Source organism: Cebus imitator, unplaced genomic scaffold (assembly GCF_001604975.1).
Source record: "Cebus imitator isolate Cc_AM_T3 unplaced genomic scaffold, Cebus_imitator-1.0 Scaffold185, whole genome shotgun sequence".
Classification (NCBI taxonomy): Eukaryota; Metazoa; Chordata; class Mammalia; order Primates; family Cebidae; genus Cebus; species Cebus imitator.
The window spans coordinates 4563479-4575563 of NW_016107500.1; the positions used below are offsets into that span (position 1 = coordinate 4563479).

Sequence of the window (12085 nt, forward strand, 5' to 3'; positions counted from 1 at the left end):
TACCTAAAGCAACCTGTAGGCAAGCTGTATAAAGAAATTGACTGAAAAACTCTATAGATGAATTAAAACAATACTCTAAAAAGTGTTCAAGTAACCTATAGGAAGGCAGCACAAAGAAAAGAGAGAACATTAAACCAAAGAGAACAAACAGGAAAAAAAAAAAGTAAAATTGCTGAAAAGTGCTAATATATTTATAATTTCATTAAATGTAAATGTTCTAGAAAAACCAGCGAAGGAACAGAGATTTTGAAGTGGATTTAAAACAAACGTACAAACCAAAAAATCATACACATGACCAAATCGTATTGCATATGGTCTATAAGAAAGTCACTTTGGGCTGGGAATGGAGGCTCGCGCCTCTCACCCCAGTACTTTGGGAGGCCGAGGCAGGTAGATCACTTAAGCTCAGGAGACCTAGACCAGCCTGGCTAACATGGTGAAACCACATCTCTGCAAAAAAAAAATAATAATAATAAAAAAATTAGCCAGGCATGGTGGCAGGAACCAGTCATTCTGGCTACTCAGGAGGCTGAGGCAGAAGGATCACTTTACCCCAGGAGGCAGAGGTTGCGGTGAGCAGGAATCACACCACTGCACACCACACTGGGCAACAGAATGAGACTGTCTAACTAAAGAAAAAGAAAAACAAATGAAATGCACTTCCATCCTAACAATGTAGATAGGTTAAAAAAAGAAGAAAAAGGCCTGGCGTGGTGGCTCACGCCTGTAATCCCAGCACTTTGGGAGGCCGAGGCGGGTGGGTCACGAGGTCAAAATATCGAGACCATCCTGGTCAACATAGTGAAACCCCGTCTTTACTAAAAATACAAAAAATCAGCTGGGCATGGTGGCGCATGCCTGTAATCCCAGCTACTCAGGAGGCTGAGGCAGGAGAGCTGCCTGAACCCAGGAGGCGGAGGTTGCGGTGAGCCGAGATCGCGCCATTGCACTCCAGCCTGGGCAACAACAGCGAAACTCCGTCTCAAANAAAAAAAAAAAAAAAAAAGAAGAAAAAAACAGATATGTCATGCAAACAATCATCGAAGGAAAGCAAGTATGACTGGCAATATTAACATCAGATAAAGTAGGCTTCAGAACAAAAAAGTTAACAGGGACAGAAGGGTAACTTACAAAATGATAGAAGGGTAAATCTATCCAGAAGACATAGCAATTATACATGTGTATGCACCAAACAACATGGCAGAAAAATGTGTGAACCAAAATTGATAGGACTGAGAGGACAAGCAGACAAATATACAAGATAGACAGAGACTTCAACAAGTCTTCCTCAGCAATTAATAAAAAACTAAAGCTAAAAAAAAACAAATGAATAAACAACTGATACAGAATCTCAGCAAGGATATGGAAGAGCACAACAAATGAATCCATCAACAAGATTTAGTCAACATTTCTTGAATATTCTACCCAACAACAGCAGAACACACATTTTTTTAAGCACCCTCAAAATACATACCAACATGAACCATGTCCCAGTCATTAAACAAACCTCAACAAATTTAAAAGAATTTTAGCCATAAGGCATATGTTCTTTGATTACAATGGAGTCGAACTATAATCAATAACAGAAACAAAACAAGAAATTCTCTCAAACTTGGAAAATAACTCACATAAGTCTAGATAACCTACAAGTCAGAAAAGAAGTCTCACCAGAAAATAAGGTAGATTGCACTGAATGAAAAGAAAGATGCAGTATACTGAGTTCGTGGGACACCCGTAAAGCAGTGCTAACAGAGAAATGTATAGCACCAAATGTTTATATTAGAACAGAGGGAAAAATAGCTTGGCAGTTTCTTTAAGACCTGTGCATGTAAATACCATGTAATCCAGCAAAGGCACTCCTGGTCACTTATTCCAGATAAACGAAAACTTGTGTTCACAGAAAAACCTGTCATGAAAATGTTCATAGCAACTTTATTTGTTATAATAAAAAAACTAGATATAATCTATATGTTTTTCAGTAAGTAATAGTTTCAAAATATGTTGCCAGGCATGGTGGCTCATGAATGAAACCTCAGCATTTTGTGCGGGCTGATGTGGGACGATCCCTTGAAGCCAGGAGTTTGAGACCAGACTGGGCAACACAGTGAGACCCTATATCTACAAAAGAAAAAAAAAAAGACTATTTATATCATGAAATACTACTCAACAACAATAGTAAAATAAGAATAAACTATTAATACACACCACGATCTGAAAGAAATCAGCAAAGAAGCATACTGAATGCAGAAAATACAGTCCCAAAGGCTACATGCTTTATGATTCTACTCAGAACATCTGTGAAGTAAAATTCACGGTCAGGAGTGACTGTTGGCCGGGAGCGGTGGCTCACACCTGTAATCTCAGCCCTTTGGGAGGCCAGGTAGAAAGACTGAGGCCAGGAGTTTGGTACCAGGCTGGGTAACACAGTGGAGACCGCCTCTCCCATCTCTATTTTTAAAATAAATATATAAATAATTATTTTTATTAAGGGAGCAACCCCCAATCAGTGGGATGGGGCCACTGCAGTGCCACTGACTCTAGTGGGACGATTTTAAAGTGTGAGCAATCAAGTTCTCAGAGGACCACCAGCCCCCGCCCACCTGACCCCAACGGCCCATGGCAGTAAACCGGCGTATTTACGCACGCGTCATTACGTTTCCCTTCCCATCACTGTCCCAGTCCTCTACTTCCCCTTCCTGGGACCACCTCCCAAGTAAACTACCTGGAGCCGAGACCTTGTCTCAGGAAAACCCAAAGTCATCCTTGGGCAAAACAGGAGTTGCATTTTTGGCATCAGGGACAATCTGCACAGGAGCGTGTTAACCACACGAAAAAATCAAGAGGAAGAGAAAGGAGTACTGGCCTTTCTGACTCCACGTCCCTGCTTTCCACCCACCACGCCTCCCGTGAACCCCACACTCAGTGACCATGACTCATTGCTTCCTCCATTTCTCTCTTCCCCAACATTTGACTATAAGCAATAAAGACAAACAGGCTGAGCCTTCAACACTTTGCTTAGAAATCTCCTCAGCTGAATATCTAAGCCATCACTTTTATAGAAATCTAATTTCTATAAAACACTCGAGCAAAATTCAGTCAAAGTCTTTGCCACTTTATAACAAAGATTGCTTTTTTTTCCCCTTTTCTGATAACACGTTTATTTTCATTTGACATCTCACCATAAGAATCTTTAATGTTCATATTTCTACCAATATTATGTTCAGGCTGATACTGGTTTTCTTCCTAAGGCAATGGAAGCTTTCTCTACAGTTCTCTTTTTTTCTTTCTGAGCCTCCACCAAAGTGGCCTTAAACATCAATATTTCTACCAATGATCTCTTCAAAGATGTCTGAGCTCTTTCCAACACCCACATCAAGACTCTTCCACACTCTGCCCAATGCCCAATTCCAAAGCTACTTCCACACTGTCAGGTATTTGTGACGGCAGCCTCCCACTTCTCAGAACCAAAATGGTATTGGTCTGCTCAGGCCGACATGACAAGGGGCCGCAGCGTCCCTTCCGTGCTAAGCACAGGCTTGCCATCAGCACCCGGGCTCCTCTGGGAGCAAGAATGCAAAGAGCCTCCCTGTGGTCAAATGTGCTCAATAACCGTGTGCTTCTTGGGCCTCAGTTTTACAAACTTTATAAATTATAAATGTATTTTAGTGCATTTGAAGGCTAAAATAAAACAAATTAAACAAATACACATTTTCTGAGAAAACATCAAGACACTAAAGGCACTGAAATTCTTCCTGTTACCACTGATGTCGACTCTGTAATTTCATATTGTATAAAAAGAACCATCACACCTTACATCCATTAGGATGGCTGCTATCAAAAACCATGAAATAAAAGCAAAAACAATTGTGTTGGCAAGGATGTGGAGCATCTGGAACCTTCGTGCACTGTGGTGAGAACGTAAAATAACACAGCCGCGATGCAAAACAATATGGTGATTCCCAAAAACTAAAAACAGAATTATGGGGAAGTAAAGGGTGGAGCAGGAGTGGCTCATGCCTGTAATCCCAGCACTTTGGGAGGCCGAGGTGAGAGGATTGCTGGAGCCCAAGAGTCTGAGACAAACCAAGGCAACAGTGAGACCCTGTCTCTACACATAACACAAAATCAGTCTAGGCATGGTGACTCACGCCTGTGATCCCAGCACTTTGGGAGGCCGAGGCGAGCAGGATCAACTGAGGCCAGAAGTTTGAGAGCAGCCTGACCGACATGGCAAAATCCCTTCTCTGCTAAAAATACAGAAAGTAGCTGCCCACAGTGGTGGGTTCCTGTAATTCCAGCTAGTCGGGAGGCTGAAGCAGGAGATTGCTTGAGCCCAGGAGGCGGAGGTTGCAGTGAGCCGAGGTTGTGCCACTGCACTCTAGCCTGGGCGACAGTGTGAGACTCCATCTAAAACAAAACAGAACAAAACAAAAAAACTTCCTTCCATCTTGGAACTGGCAGAATGGCTCCTGCAAAGAAGGGTGGTGAGGAGAAAGACGAGCGTTCTGCCGTCACTGAGGTGGCGACCCAAGAATACGCCACCAACATTCACAAGCTCCGCCATGGAGTGGGCTTCAGGACGCACGCCCTTGGGCACCCAAAGAGATTCGGAAGTTTGCCATGAAGGAGATGGGTACTCCAGATGTGTGCATCGACACCACACTCAACAAAGCTGTCTGGGCCAAAGGGATACGGAACGTCCCCTACCGAATCTGTATGCGGTGGTCCGGAAAACGTAATGAGGATGAAGAATCACCAAATAAGCTCCATACTTTGGTTACCTATGTACCTGTTACCACTTTCAAAAATCTACAGACAGCCAACGTGGATGAGAACCCACTGCTGACAGTCAAATACATCAAATAAAGTTATAAAATTGCCTTCAAAAAAAATTAGCCAAAAGTGGGGGCACATGTCTGTGGTCCCAGCTACTCGAGGCTGAGGAGAGAGGATTGCCTGACTCAGCGACTGAGGCTGCGGTGAGCTGTGGTCGTGCCATGGCGCTCCAGCCTTGTCAACAGAGTGGGACTCTGTCTGAAAAAAAGAGAAACAACACAGAATTACCATATGACCCAGTGATTTCACTTCTGTGTAAATATCTAAAGGAACTGAAAGCAAGGTGTCGAAGAGGTATTTGTACACCCATGTTCACAGCAGCATGATTCACCATATCCAGGACAGAGAAGCCACCCAACCTGCCAGCGGCAGACGAATGGTTGGACCAAGTGAGGCAGCTCCATACGGAACATGACCCAGCCACAGAAATGAAGACAATTCTGATGCATGCTACAGCAGGGAGGTGCCCCGAGGACACGATGCCAAGTGAAATAAGCTGGTCACGAAGGGCACATGTTGTAAGATGCCACTTACACAAGGTGCTGAGTGGTCAAATTCACCATGACAGAAAGTAGAGTGGCGATTTCCAGGGGATGAGGAGAAAGGGAATGGAAAATTATTGTTTATCGAGCAGAGGTTTCAGTTTTGCAAGAAAAAAGATGTGCAGATGAACGATGATGATGGTTGCACAACAATGTAAAATTATAAACAATAATAAAAGCAAAAGGGCCTCTGATGAGAACTCTTAGGGGTGGAATTGGTGTTACAAGCAGGAGAAAATGAACTCACGGTATATTCAAACAGTCCATCTACAATCCCAAACACAGCTTTGTAAAGTAAGATGCGCTAAAATCCACACAGGTCTTTATGCGTTATTTATCCACAAAAAATTCCTTTCACAGGTGTTTTATGTGATATCTTAATATTGATTTTTATATTTGTCTTTGTTTAAAATTAAATGTAAATTAAGTATGAGCATTGACATGAAATATCCTTTATTTTCAGGTGTGGAAGGAGCACTTTGAAACCAGTAGCAGAACGTGGCTGGGGCTTGGGTGGCCTGGGTGTGGCGCTGAACGCTTCATGGCCTTGTTGTTTGCAAGGTAAATGTTCTGGGGGGTCGTGATTAGTCTTGAACCTGGGAAAAATGGAAATCTCAAATGCCAAGCCAAGGGCAGGCACTAACATGAAGCAGCCACAGCGGTCTGCCCACGCATTCTCCCACCCATTGCTGCAAGTCCGCTAAGCTCTGGGCGACACTTCTCTGGGTTTTAAGGAGAGAGAGGAGGATGGGAAGTCAGAGGAGAAGGTTCTCCATGTTTTCTCATCTGTCAGCCGGGCTGGGGCAGTATTGATGGAGGCGGCCAGGTCCTTTCTAATGTACTGGAAAGTCTTCCGCACGCCTCGCTCGACTTGACGTCTCAGGGCCCCATGGGCCAGACCCCAGCCCGGCAGAACAATATGGCCTTCTCAGGGCAATGCCCTGTGGGCTGATCCTTGTCAGGTTATGTTATGTTTTAATGGCAGACGCTTCAATGCCGGTTTTGTGCGCCGTGGTATCAGAACAAGAGCACTGAACAAATCAGGGGCCCCTGGAGCCTCCATTCATCACGCGGTCCTGACACGGCCCCCATCCCAGGCTACCCAGACGGCCGCTGCGTCTCCTTTCCAAGTCCTCTCGTCTATTATTTAAAGTATCTCCTCGAATGCCTTCCTTTCCAAACATGTGAAGTATTCCCCAGGGTCCAAAAAGTCATTTTGAGAAATCGGAGTAAAAACAGAAATGACAGAAGAGTTTCAGGGTCCTGGAGCCATCATAGGAGCATCTCCAACATGGAAATAACGTGTCGTGCCGGGCAAAACAGTACCAACTGCGTCGGGAAGATTTACAGCTCACTCAGGAGGTGAGCTTCTGCACTGGGGAGATTCCGCAGCATTCAAACACGCCAATGCAAAAGAAACTGCGGCAGAAAGCCCCAATATTTAGTTGGAGTCTATTGCAATAGCCCACAAGGATGGCACTTTAAAGTATGCGTGAAGCCTGAGCGTGCACTCGGGGACCTGCAAATGTTGCCCCGATGGGAGGACTCCGGCGTTTACAGCCTGCAGCTGGCTGTTTATGGTTAAAATTCCATGTTAGGGGGTCTCATCCTAGGGACATTTTGCCCTCCAGGGAGCACTGCTGCATCTTCCAGACATTCCGTGTGGCCATCCTGCAAACCAGTGCTGCTGGCCTCTCACGAGGAAGGACAGCAATGTCACCAACACCTTCCAACCCAACAGGACGGCCCCAGGACAAAGGCATCGCAGCCTCAGTGTCAAGAGCTGCTAAGGTGGAGAGGTCTGCTCTAAAGGAACAGCGAGAGATTCGAGTTTTCAGCACAAGGAGACTGACCATAATGCCTTTTTCTTTGCATTCGACCACCAATTAGAGCAAAGCTTTAAATATTTTCTTACCAGAAAAAATGATAACATTCTTAAACGGTTGCAAAGCACTCATTAGAACTTCTGAAAATCTTCTAACAGACTAGCCAGGTTTTCAGTGTTGCAAATGAGGTGTCATGACTTTTATTCGACGGATTCTGAGAGCCATCTCCTTCTTATCCCGGGCTTGAGGCAAAGGGCAGGTGCTGTGCAGTCTACACTCGAAAGACAGAAGTGAAGCCATCACAGAAACGGCAGATGAAGCGCAGCTGTGCAAAGCAGCTCAGCGGAGGCCACAGGAAGAGGGGACTTCCCTGGTCTGGGAGACAAGAAAGCTTCTGTGACAATCTGATATCCAAACTGAGACCTGCAGAATGAGTAAACAGCCCTGGGTGAGGTAGGGAAGTAGTTGCCCCTCCAGGGAGGGAGGAGGGCATGTGCAAGGCCCCAAGGCAGGCAGGACCTCAGCCCCCGTGCAGCCCAGAGCGGAAGCCCCCACACTCAACCGTCAGCTAGGAGGGCAGCGATGCGAGGTGCGGCAAGAGAGTTAGCAAAGGCCGGGTCGTGCAGCACCACTTGAAGACCACGCTGGAATTCTGGATTTTCTCCAAGGCCAGTGGAGACCCATGAGAGGGCTCTAGGCAAAGGAATGAAATGCTGAGGGGCCCATTCTGGAATTCCCCGCTGCTCCGGGTCTGGACCTGGAGAAGAAACCTGTTTAGCCGAAGCCTAAGAAGACGGTCACTTGGGCCGTGGAGAGGGCAGTGGTGTGAATCAGGTGTGCAGACATGTGCTGGCTCCTGAGCAGCTGGAACTGGGAGCTCTCGAAGGTCCCTGGTCTGAAATGGAGAGTGGCGTGCACCTACAGCACCCATCTCAGGTTCATCTGCAGGTTGCTAGAATGGAGGATATCCCTGAAGTCTACAGAGATTTGCCAAACTGTATTCAACAGAGTGTTTGTCACCCAGACAGTGTGCGTTTTACTTTTATTTTTTTGAGACAGGATCTCACTCTTCTGCCCAGGCTGGAGTGCAGCGGCTCAATCACAGCTCACTATAGCCTCAAACTCCCGGCCTCAAGCGATCCTCCTGCCTCAGCCTCCTGAGTAGCTAGAATCACAAGTGTGCACCACCATGCCTGGCTAATTCTCGTCTCACTGTGGTTTTCAGGCTGGTCTCAAAATTCTGGTGTCAAGCAATCTTCCTGCCTCAGCCTCCCACAGAGCTGGAACTGCGGGCGTGAGCCACTGCGCCCGGCCTAGTACTTTAAGTGTGGAGCCAGCACTGACTCATGCACAGCACAGCAGATCCACGCAGAACGGCTGGTCTTGGCTCTGAGAATGCCCATCACAGGGTGGGTCAGTGCAAATCACAGCACCTCCCTCTGGTCAACAGAGCCACAGACAGCAGGCCTGTGACAGTGAGAACGAGGACCTCAGTCAACAGGGAGGGGCACAGTCTGGGAAGCCGGAGGAATCCCAGGGAGCGGAAGACACAGAGAAACACTTACGGTCGGTGGCTCAGAAGCCTGCCCACACTCGCATCACACAGGAAAAGCTGGCAGCCCACGCACGCTACCCACTGAGGTCGGCCTGCTGGGGAAGCTCTTGGCTTCTCAGGGCGACTTCGATGTAAGCCTTCAGCAGAGAAATCCCATCTGTATGTCTTAACAGCAGAACTGAGCTCCATGAGTCAATAATGAAGGCGTGGAAAAACGATGCTTCAGGATTGAACCTGTTACAAAGACGCTAACTACAGACTGCAGCTCGGTTCACAGAGATGTGTGTATATGTGTGTGTGGACAATTTATTCGTGTAACAGATATTTATTGAGTACCTACTATGTGTGCACAGTGTTTGAGGGATAAAACCATGGGGTTTTGCAACGAGCACAATCATGGGATCCTGCCTGCATGAAGCTGGTAGCCAAACAGGACAACAGAATATACTTAGAAATGAATTCAGTACGTTCAGCCAGAACGCTCTTGGATGTTCATTTCAAACAAAGTGTGGGTCTGCGCAGGAAAGCTTCTAAAACCGATGCAGCTCCAAGTTCTAGAAGGATTTGCTCTGGCCAGTGACAATGAAGTCTGTGGAGGAAGCGGGCAGCGTGGTCCGGGGTTCATTCTGCTTCCCTGGAAGCTTGGGTGGGAGGAGGCAGTGCCGTCCCCGTCCTTCTGGATACACCTGATGCGTGACGCTTTAGCTGGCTCCACGCACTGCTCCTTCCAGCGTGCGGATCACCGCAAACACCTAAAGATCTGCCAGGGCCTTGAGCTCTTAGCCGGTGCGTGATGAATAGACATCAGGAATCGACGGAGCTGAGTTGAGTCAAGTGTGGATTGGGGAATGTGGTTGGTTTAGGGATCAGTCCGGGTCAAGCCGGACTAGAGCCAGGGCGGGACTGAGCTGGTGCTGGGTGTCAGTGTCAGAAAAAGCAGCTCTGAAACAGAAGGCTAGGACCACGGACGGAGGGGCTTTGCTTCTGACCTGCAGGTAGGGATGCCTTGAATGGAGACAGTGCCTGTGGGCTCCCCAAGGAGCTCTTTTGCTGGGATGAACTCAAGAACTCCACTTCCGAGAGCCTCACCTCCTCTGTGGGGGCTGCTGCCCTCCCCGCAGTGCCCACAGTTGCCGGCCTCCCTCCGAGGACTCATCTCCTTATGAACTGGCTTTCTGCATCTGAGGAGGGAGATATGTTTTTCTGACATCTGTGAGGTCCCTACAATTCAGGTCTTTGCAGGCTTGACAGAAGACAGTCTCCTCATAGTTCACTTTCTGCAACTCTTTTCTTCCTGGGGGCCGGGGATGGGGCCGGGCGTGTTTCGGGGCAGGCAGCCAGTGGAGAAAACGCTAAATGCCGTTTGTGTAACTGCCCGATCTCATCCACAGGCTCCTCAATTCCAAATCATGCTTTCCTTTACTTGGGTTTCAATTGCGTTCAGTTTTGAAGGGTTTTGGAAGTCTTTTCTAAAGCTACTTTCAGCAAGCCTTGAAAGTCAATTATATATTGAGATTTTTTTAAAGTCAACATCATTGAGACATAATCTGCATATAACAAAACAAAATGTTATATTTAGTTGTATGCAAATTGTGATAAAAAATGTTAAGGACACAGCTTGGACAAATTTATTCACTGCAGTAATCGCCACTACAACTGAAATATAGAACATTCCTATCCCCTGAAAAGTTCTTTTTGTCCCATTGCAGCCAACCCCTGTCCTTACCCCAATAACCACTGACCAGATTTCTGCTGCATTAGATAGACTTTAAAAACACAAATATAAAATCATTATTAAAAGCTCATGGCTGTAGCCTGCAGTCTCTGTTTTGTAGTTTTTTATGCACAACATAAACTGCATTTTACAAGTTTGGTTGCAATTGCATTATTTGCTTGTTTATTATCATTCATTCATTCCTTCATTGATTCATCCATTCCGCCAGAGCTTCACTCTGTCATCCAGGCTTGAGTGCAGTGGTGTGATCACAGCTCACTGCAGCCTTGACCTCCTGGGCTCAAGTTGTCCCCCCACCTCAGCCTCCAGAGTCGCTGGAAATACCGGCATGCAATACCGTGCCTGCCTAATTTAATTTTTTTTTTTTTTCAGTAGAGACAGAATCCCTCTGTAATACCCAGGCTGGTTTCAAACTCCTGGGCTCAAGTGATCCTCCTGCCTCTGTCTCGGAAAACAGGCACGAGCCATGGTGCCCAGCCCAACTAATGACAATTGGAACTAACACCACGTAGCGGACGCTCACAGGGCGCCTGGTGGCTCCAGCCTGCCACCTTGTTATGACAGTCATACAACCCATGACGCTGTACCATAGATGCCACCATGGTCCCGTAACGCTACAGAGGAGCTGAAAAGCTGCCATCACCTAGTGATGTCGCCGTCCTAAGTTTGTGATGCAGTCACTTTATTTCTTTCTATAAATTTAGTGTGGCCTAAGTGTCCAGCGTCCTGTGCGGGAATGTCCCAGACCTTCTCATTCACTCCCCACTCACTGACTCCCTCACGGCAAGTTCCCTATGCGGGGCACCAGCTTTTAACCTTTGTCTTCCCTATTTTTACCAAAGCTTTTCTGTGTTTAGACATATTTAGAGCCACACATGCTTGCCATTATGCTGCAGCTGCCTGCAGTATTCAGCACAGGTGCATCCTGCACAGGTGTGCAGCCCAGGAGCAGTAGGCCATCCCACTTAGCCCAGGTGTGGAGCAGGCTCAGCTGCCTAGGTGTGGGCAGCTACACTCTGCAATGCTCGGACAGTGCTGAGCTCACGGAGCAACTTGAGCTTGGAACCTATGCCTGCGTTTAAGTCACATGTGACTGTGCCAGTATCCCGGACCGCGAAGAATAGCTTCACTGAGCACTACTGACTCGACGAGGCCGGCATGGCGGCCCTGCAGGTCACTAGGATCCTGATGGGATGCACTTTGTCACCTTAAAAATTAACTTTTTTTCTAAAAGTTACACAAATACCTTTTAAAATACCTCAAGGAAAGTAAACAGAAGGTTAATGCCTGGTGGACCAATGGCATATTTTGCCTAAAAGGTAGATAAGAAAACCTAAAATAGGGCTGGGCACGGTGGCTCACGCCTGTAATCCCAGTACCGTGGGAGGCTGAGGCAGGCGGATCACAAGGTCAAGAGATCGAGACCATTCTGGCCAACATGGTAGAATCCCGTCTCTACTAAAAATAGAAAAATTGGCTGGGCATGGTGGCATACCTGTAGACCCAGCTACTCGGGAGGCTGAGGCAGGAGTACTGCTTGAACCCGGGAGGCAAAGGTTGCAGTGAGCTGAGATTGCACCACTGCACTCCA

General features: G+C 46.9%; 1 pseudogene; it reads left to right on the forward strand.

Moving 5' to 3' along the window:
* Positions 1–4378: 4378 nt before the first annotated feature.
* Positions 4379–4866, forward strand: LOC108316238 (annotated as a pseudogene).
* Positions 4867–12085: the final 7219 nt, after the last annotated feature.